This window comes from Sabethes cyaneus, chromosome 3 (assembly GCF_943734655.1).
Source record: "Sabethes cyaneus chromosome 3, idSabCyanKW18_F2, whole genome shotgun sequence".
Lineage (NCBI taxonomy): Eukaryota > Metazoa > Arthropoda > Insecta > Diptera > Culicidae > Sabethes > Sabethes cyaneus.
In genome coordinates, this window is record NC_071355.1 from 73,354,646 (window position 1) to 73,371,996 (window position 17,351).

Consider the following 17,351-nt stretch of genomic DNA (forward strand, 5'->3'; position numbering starts at 1 on the left):
TTTTAAACCGGCGAAAAGCATTTTAAAACACTAGAGCACAAACCATCACTTCACTAAGAAACCGTGTTGCCAATCCATCCCGGAAAGAACTTAAAAAAGTTTTGTTAGCAAAACTTTTTTCCCTTCAATATGCCCAATTGCGATGTATGGAAGAATTGTAGGCCATATAATTATCTATCTTCAAAAAAAAATCATCAATTTCTGAGATGGCCTTTTTTGGAAAATCGATTTTTAGTTTTTAAAATGCTTTTTTCTCAGTGTAGAAATGAAAGCCCTTTCCAAAAGTAAGTCTTGACCAATTTTCGAGAAACTAAGTATGCAAAGTTGTGTTACTCTTTACACACAAAAAATTTCATTGAAATCTGAGAGGGTGCTGCCAACCCCATAGACGAGTTGGCGTGAAATCCGTCAATAAATAGAATTACCTAGCTGTCGTGTATCTCAGTCAAGATTTGCTCATATCTAGCGTCATAAACTATGTCTCGTGGAAACTGTACTGAAACTCTGAAACTTGGAATTTTAAACTTTAAGTTTATTTAGAGGTAAAGAGATTTTTAAACAAAAATCAAATATTTAATAACAAACTGTAGGAGTGGGGGAGTGTCGTCGTGGTTGGGCCACGTTTTGGAATTCGCCCATAACTTTCGTATCAAAGGCAATTTTATGAAATCCAAATGCATCGTTGCAAAGGTCTAAGAATAAGATATATTTCCGGAAAGTTTTGAACTGATTGCTTGAAAAATAAAAAAAAGATAAGTATTTACGTGAAGAGAAAAAATGTTGTCATAGTCGGGCCATGTTGTACAGGTTGGGCCACCGCAGAAAATCTAAGCCATACGTATTGAAATTCTATATAGAGGCATGAAAAGATTGAATTCCGTGGACAGCGGTTCATATAGGTACCAATACCCTATTATTAATTGCATTTTTGCGAAATTTTGGCGATCTTGTAAAATCAATATTGCTATAATCGCCTTTTCCGAAGCGTACAACTACAATGAAAAAACAACAAAAATCTAGGGTTTTATCGTATTAATTTTGCTTTATTTCATCACATTTTACGTGACTGACATTCTCTAGCAATTGTTGCGCTTCTGCGCTTAAAATTATGGTGGCCCGACCTTTGCAAATAGCGCTTTTCTAGTATTTCACCATAGCCTTCCTAAACACCTTACTGGAGGGGATTTTTCTATAGTCTTCGTGTGCAGCACAACACACTTCATACATTTTCAAAATTTATCTCGATAATTGCATTTCATGAATTTCATGAATTTCTTGAAGAAAAGTTCATTACGCCTGGAAAACTTTTTTTGAAAGATTTAGTCACCGAATTCAGAACGGTTGTTTTGAATACACGATTGAAACTCACAATATTGTGAAAAGTTAGCTATCACAAAAAGAAGTTTTACAATGGTTGTATCATAGATATCATGAGTTACTAAAACTGTAAAATCGTGATGGCCCAACCATAACAGTGGCCCGATGATAACGACAATACCCTACTTGATTTCCAATAGTAATTATTTTGAATAAATTTGTCTGCTTAGTCACTTTAAACTTAACAGCAATGTTTTATATTCCGATAAACTCTGCATACAATTGTTAGAACTTTCTAGTAATAAAATTAAATCCGTCTATATAATAAACCGCACACAACTCATTCGTAAAGGGAGTGCAATTTTCTGGGAAAACGGAACTCATCTGACTGCATATAGATAATCTAAATACCAAGCGGAAAACAATGAAATTTTCGAGTGTCTCAGCATTCCCGCACGACAAATGTTCGCGAATTGCAAGTGCAATGGTTGGAAAAAATAACCATCACGATGCGATGGGGTCCAGTCATGAAGCGCTTGAGTCATTCGAACAATTTTCCTCCTCTAACCGCTTCATCCACTCCCGCCTACGTTAGCTGTCGCCGCTGCCCGTCAGCATAACTATTTCGTCCTACACACCGTAATGTTACCGCACTGTGATGTTGTTGTTTTTACATTTAAAATATACACATTTGGATCCGTAAGCACAATGTTGCCTGTGTTTGTATGTATCTCGGTTGGGAAAATGAAACATGCCTTCAATTTCAGTTCCGTTCATCACCGGACGTCGCTGTACGGTAAAATTCTCTAATGGAGCTTGAACACACATACACACTCCAGCACACAAACACACATATTCTGCATGGACGGGAGTGCAATTGCAACATTACAATGTTGCCCACAGACGGTCGAGTGTGGGTAGATGGGACTCGGTCATTGCTTCCTAGCGTCACATAATGCCACTTGTGTTGGCCATCATGAAAACAGCATCACCGTCCGGTACGAGTTTATTGTCATCCATTTGGCAGCCACTGCAACGCAACCCATCCACCGGGAGACGTTCGGTGGAAGGGACGCATGGTTTATTGTAAACCTACAGTAGGCACACCGATTGTTGATACGTAGAAAACCAGAGATAGGGGGGTCGAATATTCCTGTTTATGGGGAGTTGCATATCCCGAAAGGCCACCGGTGATAAATGCGTTGATGATGACGAAATCTTCAGTAGCAATTGCCATGCACTGAATGCACTGATACAGATAAGGATGGGTACGCACAATACATTGTGTTTTCTAGTAAATCCATTAAATGAAACATCCTACATCGTCTGTCATTTCTCCAAAGCTCCAGTTTAGAAGTCTTGAATAAAGCTACTTCATATCGATTTTATGTAAATTGACTACTGCCACTTTGAGCAATCTAAAGAAATGAGTTTCTCAACAGTAACTACAGAAATTCCTAGTGACAATAGGAATAACCTGTAAATGCATCGCAGTCACGTGACCACACGTACCTAGAATACAATGTTGCAATCGACGACGTTACGAAAACAGTGCAGCGCGCAACATGGTTGCACAACCACTCGGCTTTCGAGAGTGCCTCTGACGGCTGCGGACAAGTGGGTGCTTAACACAGATTAACGCATGTTTAAGCATGCAGCGAATGCAACTGGTTGAAGAAGGCGACCGAGCGAGTGCAGCTATTTTCTGGAAAATGCAGCTCAACTCAGTAGTTTTTCACCACCAGCAGAGCAGAATGGTCCTCAGCTAGACGCTTATTTTCACATTATGTGCCACTTCGAGTGGCACTGGAAAAACTGTTAGTAGGGCACTGCTGCTGGAACCGACGTGTGAGTCGAAAGTGATACACTGACCTAGTTCTGGATCACTGAATGTTCTGCGGTCTGCTCCAGTGACTCTTCGGTTATTTTTCAATGGACTATTCTGGATGAACCAGCGAATGGTACTCTTTACTCGAAGGTCGATAAAAATAAGGTTAAAATGGTCATCAAAATTCGATGCGATGAATGTTGAAGCTATTAATAATTCATAATACTATGAAAATCTAATGATTTGGCGAAACAAACTAACAGCTTCGAAATAGTAGGACAAATAATGGGCTTTACCTATGTTATACTATATAACAGAGGTATAGAATCTGGATAACGATTTACTCCGGAACCGCTACAATAATTTAGTACCAAATGAAAAGTCCAATTGCAGTCAAGTTTTATTCAAAGTTTCTGTTTTCTGTTCTGTAAACTGCGACAGTCAGCATGAGTTTTCATGAGAGACGCCCTTCGTTGATTTATAGACTTCTTCTGAAGGAACTTTGAGGCGGCGTATGATTCCGTCAAACGAAATAAGCTGTGGTAGATTTTGCCAGAACATGGTTTTCCAACGAAACTAATCAAGTTGATTCGTGCGATGCTGGATGAGTCAAAATCATGCGCCAGAGTAGTCGGTGCGACATCAGACGTTGGATGAACTGAAGCAAGGGGATGGACCTGCTGTTTAACATGGACATTGCATTGGAAATTGCAATACGATGAACAAACGTGCAAATGAAAGAGACCAAACTCGTGACTTTAGTCATGACCTTGAAATGCGGTCAGGCATATATTAATATTTTTTTGAAACGATGATTCTACAATTGATGAAGGGACGGTAAGGGAAAGTAATGAAGTAGGATTTTTTCCGGAAATGAAGGGGAAGGGTGGAAAGGAAGGGGGGGCGGGGTAATAGGTAGCTATGCTTAACAAGTTGTCGTTGTGACTCCTATCTTTTGTCCAATGCTGGAAGGTGCATGGGTCGAACCAAGCTGTAATCAGAGATTATAACCGGATTTGAACCCACAACACCTGCCAGGGCGTGTCGCTCACTGGTACCCGTGTACCTTTGAACCACAGTCCAGCGCCTCTGTGGTTCAAAGGTACACGGGTACCAGTGAGCGACACGCCCTGGCAGGTGTTGTGGGTTCAAATCCGGTTATAATCTCTGATTACAGCTTGGTTCGACCCAGGCACCTTCCAGCATTGGACAAAAGATAGGAGTAACAACGACAACTTGTTAAGCATAGCTACCTATTACCCCCCCTTTCTTTCCACCCTTCCCCTTCATTCCCGGAAAAAAATCCTTCTTCATTATTTTCCCTTACCGTCCCTTCATCAATTGTAGAATCATCGTTTCAAAAAAATATCAAATAAAAGAGGTTATTATCACGAAGTTTCAAAGTGGAAGCAGCGGCATGGGAATTCTCCATTAACACTGCCAAAACGAAGTATATAGTGGATCTAGATGAGGAACAATATGAAGTAGTAGAGAAATTCATACAGGATGAAGTCCTCTATGGCCGGACAGCCTCTATGGCCGGACAGCGTCTATGGCGGGACACTAGGATTTTTCAAAAACAAATATTGATAAACAAAATTGACAAAAAATTGTAAGACTTCGTGGTGTTCCAATTATGACATCTTACGAACAGGTAAAAAAATATGAACTGTGAAACGGTTCAATCATTGAAACAAAGAGAAACGAGTAAATTCTATAAAAGTGCAGTAGCAAATAAGGCAATTACAAATGTTTTGTAAAGCTTTTGTTCTTCTGGTACTCCGGTAACTGAAAGATGAGCAAAGAAAAAAAAGTTAATTTTTTGATGGAGCAAAAAAATTAGTTTTAAGCATTTTTATTTTAAGTCTAAACGTGAAAACTAAATCTATTCTTGCAACTCATACATAGGTTATTATTTTCTATGCAAAAACCTACGAAGCGAAAGACAAAATCGAAGGAAAAGTTTTTTGCCGATGTGTTAGAAGTGTTAATACTTTGTAGAGTCATTTTTCACATTCTTTAGGCTGTAAAGCCCACAAACAATTGATTTTATAAAAAAAATTACTTATTCCCACAATTTGTTTTTCCCCCCTCTATTTCAAGCCAATTTCGAAAATGTGGAGGAGGGTGACAAAAGCTCTGAAAATAAATTGTAATGGCCTAAATAAAAGATTTAGGGGGGGGGTCGTCGTCTCGGATGGTCTCCTGCTGAAAATTCGAAAATGGCGGACTTTCAACCCACGCCAACACCAATGGTCACTGAACAGAACACAATAATAGGAAGTACACTTCAGAAACAAACAAAGGAAGCATATAATTTAAAGAAATTAACAGCTTGATAAATTACAGACCATACATTTATTCCTTTTTTTTATCAAAAGTGTTAGTAATTTTGGGTACCTACGCAATTTTCATAAAAACTTCCTTTTGGCACACCGCGTGCTGAAACGGTTGCTGCTGCTGCTCTTCGTTGGTCGACTTGCTGACAGGAGATGCGAGGGGATCCGGGGAATAGCTCAACTCGACGGTCTGACGAAAGGTGCACGGACGCAGCGGCGTCCCGCTCGGATGACAGGGTGTACACAACACTGGAATTTTTAACAGCTTCAGCGGCTACAGATTGCGGTCGGTTCACTAGTAGCCCACTGACAAGTGGCTACGTATTTGATCGATTTAAAAAGGACCGACAAACTACAATGTTAGCAGCTCCGGCTAACTGGCGGCGACAACGGCCAAGTGTTCATTCACTAGGCCTTATGACGAACGGCCAACGTTTCACCCGGAGGCACGGCGCACGACGGAAACACTTTACAGCTGACTTCAGCCTACAATCTTCGGGCCAGTTGGCAATTTTAGCAAAATGGTGTTTGAACACTGTAGTCCACTGCGTTTAGAAACGTTCCAAATTGGTCCTTTGACCCCGCGCAAGAATCACCTCCGGGTTGAAACTGTCGATTGATTATCCTGCGCCGGCAGTTGCGGGCACTTTTATCCATCATCAGTCCGCTTTCCATCCTAGCCCATCCCCCTTCGTATCGCATCGCCCTTTTGTTTTCCCTTCAGCTCCTTGTGTACGTATATTATGACAATTTTATCGTTTTACCTTTGTTATACTATAACAAAGGTTTAAAAATTGGTCGAAAAACACGAAATTGATCCGAGGCCCGGAGGGCCAAGTCACATATACCAATCGATAGGGTTCGACGATTTGAGCAATGTCTGTGTGTGTGTGTGTATGTATGTAATGATTTTTTCTATCGCCTGTTTCTCAGAGATGGCTGAACCGAATCGTTCGCTATTACTTTTGTTTGAAAGGTATTATTGTCTAGTAGATCACTATTGAGTTGCTTCGTGACACGACGTTTCGTTTAAAAGTTATAAACAAAAATGTGCAAAATACGTGACACGGGTTTCTCTAGAACTACATGACCGATTTCAACGATCTTAGTATCAAATGAAAGCCCTTATTAAAGCTAAATTATTCAGAAATTTTTAATTGAAAACAAACAAGTAGTTTAACAGTTATGCTTAAAAAACCTGTTTTGACAAGGTAATAATTATCGCCTGTTTCTTAGAGACGGCCAAACCGATTTATGCGCTATTAGTCTCATTGGAAAGATAATATATCCTAATAGATCACTATTGAATGGTTTTTTGATTGGACGTTTAATTTGAAAGTTATGAGCAACCGTATACATCACACCAAAATAAACAATAATTTATAATGATTTTAACCAAGATAATTTACCTAATTTCAATTATTTTAATATCAAACGAGAGGTTTTGACACTACGAATATATATGCAAAATTTCATAAGAATTGGTTGTACCGGTCAAAAGATATTAACCCTCGAACACTCGCGCCAACTTTTGCAACACAGTTACTCGCGCGCACAATAGCCTCAAACCAAAGAAAACGTGCGTTTTGACTGGGAAAACTTGGTTTTAGGTTTATCGAACCTTTAGAATAGTTTCTTGAAATTAAAAGCTCTATCGTTTGGTTGAATTCAAATTTTGATTAATCCCCCTAAAAGTGAAATAAATAAAATATTTTTCTTCAGTGTCAATATAACACATTGATGTGTTCTGCAAAGTTATAGAGCATATTATTATATAGTATACCTTTATGTTTGCTTGTTTAGGAACTGTAGAACTTTGATTATAAAAAATACCTTAATTTTGACTACGAATTACTCGACTACCAGCAGACGGATACATTTTAAACATTTTACATTAGCTAGTTTTGCTGCATACAGACACCATTTTTCCATATGTTTCGTTTCTGTGATGGCGGTTTATGCTGATCTATTTTTCAAACAATTTAAATTATTAATGCATTGAATAATTATGACATTTTGCTCAGAATAAGTTTATTGAAGAATATTCGTTAGTTAAACAACGATTTGTAACTTTATAACAGTATGGCGTTGAAAACCCTACACGTGTTGTACAAAATACAACAGCGTGAGTAACCGAAGGTTAATAAAAATTGATTAAAATTATTCAAGAAAACTCTATTGATGTTAATCAAATAGAATGGCATTACAGGAAATTATGCATAGTTCAAAAATCTATAAACTAGACCTTTACTAGGCAATGTATATGTTAAAGAATAAGATTTCCTCTTACAACTTACTTTTATTTGCACTTACTCAAATTAATAACAACTTACTTATCCTTACTCAGCAATTACATGAAAAAAGGATCTATCAAAATTTAAAAGTGTTCCTATTTTGTTCAAAATTTGTAAACTTATTCAATTTTCAAAAATTTTATGTAAACCAACGCATTACGCAACGTTAACCAATAGATGAATTATGTTCCGAAAACGTGTCGATTTCTATCTCAAATAGCAAGTAAGACCGTATAACAAAGGTTCCTTTCACCACTAGGTGGATTAAATCGGGTTTTTTTATACATAGGTTGGTGTCAGTGTTGTACGTTTATTTAATAATTATTTTTTTTGAACGAATATTTTTAAATTAACCTAGTGCTTGTTTCTTATCTGTGTTTATGTTTATATTTATATTTATTTCAATTTTATTATTAACCACCAAATAAACAAACTTAGAAAAAAAAGTAACGAAAATTGAAAAAAGTAACAAAAAGAAAATAACTACTTTAACACCACCTGAGGCTATTAAACAAAAATTAAACAAATTCAAACATATTACTACGGAGTGTCGATATTTAACTTTTGTTTAGACATTTACTTACAATACTTATAAAAATACGACAATATAAAGAAAGGTAATTACCAAGCTGGCTCAGTGACCAAAGGGTTTTATTGTGACCGTGGTAAAATATGGTCACAGCAAGCTCTGATAGACGGCAAATGCCACCGAATCGGATGGTCGATTTCTGGGATTCCACCAAAGGAGTTTCCAACGACAATATTCACAAACCGCTGAAAACTCACAAAGTGTTGGAAGAATCGGTCATTAACTTTCTGCTGGAATCTGCCGAGAACAAAAAAGTTCACGAGACCCTCGTAAAGACTGCGACGTGAATCGGAGACCACTTCGAAACTGACCTATTACGGAGAACGGGTTTCCGGATAACTACCCAATGCCACTATGGGCCAGAAATTAAAATTTCGGGACAAAAATATTTGCGGTTAAACAGCATGTCTCAGCTCAATGTGGTCTTCGGCAACTTTTTGAATAAAAAATTGATGCATATTTTGAAGGGGTCGTCCAAAATTTAAGCGTTACTTAACAACAATTTAAGTAATAACTTTTTGAGCAAACTTTTTTTTTACCTTTTTTGCTTCAATATATTAAAGATAAACCAATTTTAAGTAATTTTTGTGAAGATATGAAACTTCTACCTTTTACCCATTTTCAGCAATAGACCTTTGTTTATAAACGACCCCTCAAAACGCATTTCTTCTTGTAACATGTTTATTTCAACAGACAGCTCAATGTGATGATCTAGAAAATATTTTGCACATAAAAGAGGAATATTTTTGCTGAAGACTGTTTTGCTTTATATGCATTAATTAATAAGATATAACTGATTTTAGGTTAAAAACCGTCTGATGAAAAATCCGAATATCTTAGCCGACTGCAAGTATCTGCAATTAGTTTGCATACCATTTTGTAGGGAATTATTAAAGCTATCTGCCCAAATGTGTATTTCAGAGAATACCTGGGAATACCATGGCTGGGAATACCTGGGAATAGCGCGGATTTTTTTTTCATACATTTTATAACTTAATAAATATGCGTCCTAGCGTCAAACAGTCTTCACAGAAAATATGTATTTCAACATACTAAATAACTTTGTAGAACATTTGAAAGCAATAAAATAATCGTGTGCAAAGTTATTGAGTGTAATTGATTTTTAAATGCTCTTTTTTAACACATCATTATATTTCGTAACCGGTAAGAGATAGATAGTTACTTTATTCAGCAAAATTGCTTATTTTAGTATTTTCTGCAACTTTTGGAGAAAATACCTTTTTTTTAATTATTTATGAAAACAAAAATTTGTATCACCCTAATAGGTGAATTCATGATCACCTTAATAGTGCAGGAAGATACGCTATATTTTATTACTTTGCTTCTCCGAAGACACCACCCTTGAAAAAAATACACATTTTTCATCAAACGGTTTTTAGCCTAAAAACAGTTATATCTTATTAATTAATGCAGAAAAAGCAAAACGGTCTCTAGCAAAAATATTCCTCTTTTATGTGCAAAATGTTGTCTAGAACATCATATTGAGCTGCCTGTTGAAATAAACATGTTTCAAGAAGAAATGTGATTTGAGGGGTCGTTTATAAACAAAGGTCTATTGCTGAAAATGGGTAAAAGGTAGAAGTTTGACATCTTCAGAAAAAATACTTGAAATTGGTTTATCTTTAATATTCTGAAACCAAAAAGGTGAAAAAAAATTTACTCAAAAAGTTATTACTTAAATTGTTGTCAAAGTAACACGGAAATATTGGACGACCCCTTCAAAAGATGCATCATTTTTTCATTCAAAAAGTTGCCGAACACTACATTGAGCTGAGATACGCCGTTTAACTGCAAATATATTTGTCCAGAAATTTCAATTTCTGGCCCATAGTGCAATGGTCTTACGGCGGCTGTAGCAGCTTGAGAAAAAACTAGGGAAGGGTTCGGAGCATCGCACATCAGGAGATGGGGTACGCGCATTTGGTCACTCCCGAGGAACTTGATGCAGCCCAAACCGCGTGGCATTTTAATCCATCAGCGGTGCCGCACATGGTCGGCATATGGGAGCGGATGGTGAGGTCCGTGAAGGAGGCGATGGAAGTGTTAGACGATCAACCAAAGGTCGAAGTGTTCGTAGAACAGGAGTCGTTGAAGGTGGACGATAGAGTGTTCATTGTAAAAGGCAAGACCCGAAAAACTGGATTCTAGTGACTGGACAGGACAGGAGCTGCTTCCGAGACAAGGCGGACTACTGCGACAGGCGTTCGTGCGAATGGCTAGCAAGGTGTACCGGCGAACCGTAGCCAAACTGTAGTCGCAGTGGTCAGGCAAAAGCTATGAAGCTCCCGGAGGAACTACCGGACATTACGGGCAGGGGAATGTTGACACCGGCGGGCAGTACATCAACGCAACGATGCGCATCGCGACGGATGTCACACCCGCTGTTGCTGTGCCGCTTTATATCGTCTGTCAGACCAGTGGAAAACAAATGAAAACAAATCCTTCGCCAGACAGAAGAAAGGTGAAGGAAAAGATCGTAGCGTGCAAGGAGGAAAAGTGGACTTCCGAGGAGTTACTTCTTGTTACTTATTTGTATATGTAATCGATTTAAAGTTTGCTATTTGAAAAATAATGATTATAGTTTGAGCTGTTACAAAACTAGTGTTGCTTCAAAAAATTTAGTTCTTCATCCGACACAACCTTCTTGCACCTTGGATCATCATTTTGAATTTTAAAATGACACTCTTCTTCAAGTTTTAGCGCTACCGCCATCATTCAGCTCATTAAACCAGGCTGATTTCAAATCCTCAAATCTTCTATTTATAAAAGAGGTTTATGTCTGTACCGAAAACCAGGTCTCTGACAGGACCTCATAAGAGGTTTATCGGTAACTAAACACAGGTCCCTGATAGGACGTCATGCTTTCGTAGCAATGGGTTGTATTCTCAGTCACCTCACTGGTCGACTGCTGGACTGCTAGATTGCTCAACTGTTTGACTAGACTGCTCGACTGAACTGGTCGATTAGACTGCTAGATTTGATTGCTCGACTGGACTGCTTAATTGAACTGCTCGACTGAACTGTTCGATTCGACTGCTCGACTCAACTGCTTGATTGGATAGATCGACTTGACTGCTTGACTGAACAGCTCGATTTAACTGCTCGAGTGGATTACTCGAATTAACTACTCGATTCGACTGCTTGACACATTTGCTTGACGTACTACTCGACCCGACTATTCGACTGCACGATTGAACTACTCAACTGGACTGTTCGATTCGACTTCTCGACTGGATTGCTTGACTGGACAGCATGATTCATCTGCTCGACTAGACTGCTCGACTCAACTGTTCGATTCGACGCTCGACTCAACTACTCGATTCAACTGCTTGACTCCACTGCTTGGCTGGACTAATCGACTCAATTGCTCAAGTCGACTGCTCGCATGAACTGCTTGACTCAACTACTCGATTAAACTATTCGAATCGGCTGCTCGACTCAACTGTTCAAACCGATTGCTTGATTCAACTACTCGATTTGATTGCTCGATTCAACTGACAGCTTGATTCAACTGCTCGACTTAACTGCTCGACTCAACTGATTAACTTAACTGTTTGACTCGACAGCTCGACTTAACTGCTCGATTCAACTGCTCGACTGAACTGCTCGACTCAACTATTCGACTTTACTGCTCGACTGAACCGCTAGACCCGACTGCTCGACTAGACTGCTTGACTAAACTGTTCGATTCGAGTGCTCGACTCAACTGCTCGACCAGACTACTCGATTCAACTGCTCGACTGGACTACCCGACTTAACTGCTCGAATAAACTGCTTGACTGGACTGCTCGACTCGATTGCTCGGTTCAACTGCCCAACTCGATTGCTCGACTCAACTGCTCGGCTGGACTGCTTGACTGAACAGCTTGATTTAACTGCTCGATTAGACTGCTCGATTTGACTGCACGACTCAACTGCCTGACTTCTGTTTGATTCGACAGCTCGACTCAACTGCTCGACTGGACTACTCGACTCAACTGCTCGACTGAACTACTCGACTCGACTGCTCGACTCAACTGCTCAAACAAACTGTTCGACTAGACTACTCGATTCAACTGTTCGACTCGACTGCTCGAATGAACTGTTCGACTCAACTGTTCGACATAACCGCTTCCCGAGTGCTTGCTCGACTCAATTGCTCGACTAGACTACTCGATTCAACTGCTCGACTGGACTACTCGACTTAACTACTTGATTTAACTGCTCGACTGGACTGCTTGACTTGACTGCTTGACTTGACTGCTCGACTTGACCACTCGATTCAACTGCTCGACTCGACTGCTCGACACAACTGCTCGACCGGACTGCTTGATTGAACAGCTTGATATAACTGCACGACTAGACTGCTCGATTTGACTGCTCGACTTGACTGTTCGATTCGACTGCTCGACCCAACTGCTTGACTCGATTGCTTGATTCGACTGCTCGACTCGCCTGCTCAACTCGATTGCTTGTGGCGGTCGGTATTAAACCAGACCGGACCAAGTCGCAAAATTTTAAAAAATGAGTTAATGATAGCAAACGATCAAGACTTTTCTAGGCAACATTTCACTCTAATAAGACTAAATAAATGTTGCAAACAGCCAGAGTTAGAAGATGTTCTCGAATGCAGCAAACTTTGAATGCGTTTTTCTCGAAGTCAGAGTTTTACCACTCGGTTCTGTCTGACTTAACACAGACCATATATTGTGGCAGACAATAGACGGTTCAGAGCCACTCACACAAAAAAGCCATATTACCCAGCTATATTCCCCCCTTCTCCTATTAATAAAAAATTAATAATTCAAATTAATAATAATTCAATATAGAATCAGCACAGTGGAGATGTTTTAATTCAGTTAAATAAATCCAATACGACCATAAAAGCTATTTGTTTCAGTTTCCGGCTATGACTCTTTTATGTATAATATCTTAGAGCTATATTATGCAATATAAGAACTCAAAAAACTAATACAAAGATTAAACATCTTCGCAAACACTGGCCTATAGAATGTATCCGCAGTTTTCTGAATTCTGAGCAGACATTTATATTTTCCGGATCGTAAGATTCGGGCTCAACTAGTGGTTATATAATAAGTATAGCATTTGAAAAACAATAATTAATACCGTCATTCGCAGATACTTGCAATTATGGGGTTACTTGTAACACTTTTGCGAATGGCGTTTTTAATAACTCAAATGCATTTATTCGTTTACAGAATCAAGGACAAATAAACAACAACAGTTAAATAGAGTGGTACTGCTGATTTGAAACTTTAAGATTCTAATTCAGTATTCAGCAAAGGTTGCTTCTGCATAGCACGTAGGTACTTTACATTTGCTCTTTCAAGTACATATTACCGAATTGTTCCTTGGGCTAAAACGTCTCTTCGTTTCTATTTAAAGTCCAAAGCCTCTAAGATTTTATAAGCGTTTATACCACAAGCAAATAAAAAAGTGTATCGGTTTTATTATCCCAGACCCTACCGTTTTAGTTTGAATATTCTGAAGTAATGGTCCAATTCAAATTATAGCCTCACAAATTTGAATTACAAATGAAGTTGATTAGCGTTAGGCCCAAAAAAGAAGAAGGCGAAAATTCGCACGCTAATCTTCGTCACATACGGAAATCTAATAAGGCGTTCACTTCTGCAGAAGTAGGTTGACGAGTCTGGGAGTAGAGAAAGGCACAAAGAAGAAGAACCGCGCAACGATATCCATGCCAAGGCGTCCCCGGAGGAAGTGAAAATATAATTCCATAAATGCGAGCACCGGGCGAAGGAAACTGTCGCAAAACAAACTGGGTCCGTTCCCTGGCTGAAGCTGGCGCCAGAAACGGGATAAAAGGAAAACGTGAAGTGAAAATGCGGGAAATCCAATTTATTTTTTATTTTCTCCTTTGCAGCGTGCACTATTCCTAACGCGTCGGTCAAAGCTGGCTTCGGCTCGGTGTGACGTTAGAGCCTCCATCTATCTGGCCTGTTTTAAGTTGAAAACTTCCCAGTTCCGAGCGTGGTTGGTTGGAGTAAATGAAACGATTGCACTGGCGCATCGGCAGCTGGCAAGCCAGCAAAGAGCCTTCTTATTCATGAGTCCTTTCACCCGGGGCTGGCTGGCTGACAACTCGGATTGGTGGTTTCACCGAAGCCAAGCAGTCATTTTGTGCATTGATTATAATAGTTTTACTGCTGCCTGAATGGGTTTTGCAAAATTGCACCGGCACATCGCAGTGTCGGCGCATTATTAGCGATTGTGGAAGCCTTAAAGGTAATACGGTAATTCGCAATTGTGCCAACAGATATTTCGAGCTGCTCATTTGGTCGTGTAAATGAGAATTAAAATCGGATTATGAGGCGGGCCCATCGTACCGGAAGCACGCGGAACGTTTTAAGCGGATGAAATGATGCGAGCGAAATTTACGCATTATATGTATATCCTGCCTGCGGCTGGTCTGTCAAATAGCTGCCATTCGTAGGACCGATTGTAGGTTTCATTTTCATTTTCATTGTAATTCGGTTCAGTTAAAGTTTGGTTTGTTTAACTTCTACAGCCGTGATTTCTTTGCCATTCATTGATATAAATGTTCATAAAATGTTAACACAAAACACACTTAATGCAGTACTTGACCATGTCTTATCGCATCTTTGCTAGTTTGCTTCAAACTTACATAATTGATGGTACTTCTCTGCAATTATTTTCCGGAGAATGTAATTACACTAGGTACAAGGAATGTACTCATCTAAATCTCTTTAATCATACTCCATATTTAATTCCAATCTAATTTGCATGCCATCATTCTCAACATACCACCCGGTGTATCTCACCAATGCGGTTGACGTGCTCAATTAAGAAACTATTCCGCACTAAATCGCTGCAGCAATAGATGAACGCTGTGTGGACCTCAACAAGATAGACAACAAAGAGTGAACCCGGTATTGAGTGCAGCGCTCAGAGGAAAATTAAAATCATAAATTTCCCCTGCAAACCCAACAACTATCCGCATCCGAGGTTCAGCGCTATGGACATACTCTCTAATTAATTGAGCTCTCTTCCCAAGCGCATCGCGAAAGGATGTAGAAGCTGGTTGCACTTTCCGAATACAGGGGAAGTGTGGTACGGTCGGCACTCAACCCTGTTTAAAACTGACCCTGGTTATCGTGTAATAACTGTGTTACTAATAAACTTAAAATGGTCAGCATAATGAGGAAAACTGAAGTTTATTGCTTCAAGCTTAGTGAATCACTAAAATGAAACCTGTCTGTCTATCTTGAACATTTGATTTTCCATCTAGAAGTGTTGAAAGCTCAAGCCAGTTAGCATAATTAAGAAACAAAATTCTGCTAAAATGCTGAAGTGGGAGAGACCGCCTCTCAAATTGCTCTTCACCGAAACACCAACATTTCTCGTTGCAAGTTTTTATTTACCATTTTCAACAGAAAAAAATTCTATCATTTCAATGTAATTGTGCTGGAATCCAAATTAAACCGAAAAACATCAGAGGAATTCCTGGAAGGAAGATTTTCTCGTTACTGTGCGGTATGAAATATAGCCGACAACAAAGTAGCAGAGCTACGGCAATTATTATATTTTTGCTTTAGAATCCGAAGAATTATGGGAGCTGCCGACCCAAATAGCGCGTTCCGGCAATGAAATATTAACAGGGTAGCTTAACTTTGTTTACGAACTGGCCACCAAACAGCGGATAGAAGAAAAGTTACACGGATACGAGAAGAAAACTGGCATATAAACAGCAAAGCTTCCACACAATCTTCGATAGAAACTTTCCAAAAGTTTTTGTCGTTTTCCGGGAATACACCAACGCAACGCGAAACATGTTGCGAATATTTTATTCTGTCGCCCCTGTTCGAGCGGCTCTTATTAATATAACAGAAGTGGAAATTCGAATTTATCTCAATTAAGTTAGGGCAGAAACATGCCCCGTGTGGCGGCAGCAGTAGCATTCCATCGCTTGAGGTTTGGTATATGATTGATCGTTTCGGCATCCGTCCGACCGAAGCGACGCGACGGTGAAATTAATTGCGGAATGTGATAATAATCGTAGCTAAAATGACTAAATAATCTTGACGTTTCGTGGCGGTTGTTTGACATCGGTTGTGGCAAAAGCGGTCGACTTCGCATGCGGTTGAATATCATAGAAGACTTCCAGAGATTTCCCGGATTTTTTCAGGTATAACTATCTGTTAAGTAGTTAATAATAGGGATGCTATACCGGTTTTTCCCGAAACCGGTTTTACCGGTATTACCGGGCTATTTTCCAATACTGAATTACCGGTTTTTCCACGATCAAAAACCGGTATTATCGGTATTATCTTGCACGTTGAGCCCCTTTGTTCCTGGTGCCGATTGGGTTCGTTGAAGAGAACTGTTTTCGTTGCACTGTCGTCCGGCATCTTACGACATGTTCAGCCCACCGTAGCCTACCGAATTTTGCCAGCTGTATAATGGAAATCTCTCCGAACAGTGCCTTTAGTTCGTGGTTCATGCGCCTCCGTCACTCTCCGCTTTCAGTTTGTACTACGCCAAGTATCATCCGCAGCATCTTCCGGTCAAACATGACAAGGGTGCGTATTTCCCCCTGACCAGCGACTTCACAGCTTCAAGTCCGTAAAGAATTACCGGTTAAATATGGGTTTTGTACATTGCCAGCTTCATACGGCGGTGTATGCATCATGATCGTAGTGTTTTGCGAAGGGCAAAGTAGGTCCGATTTTTTGCTTGTATGAATATAAAGAACATTGCACAACAAAAGAAATGTGCGATATACAGTGAAGCTGTTCAGAAAATCTTCAGTGAAAAGTAACGGAGTACTCTAAAGAAATGTTAGAACACACCACGAAAGAGGAATTCGTTCGGTTAATAGTACAAACTGGAATAGAAATAACTTTACGATTAGTTAGAATTACCTGTTGGCAGGGTTGAGCCAATAATACGGGCTCCAATCATCGCTTCGTACGTCTCTGTTC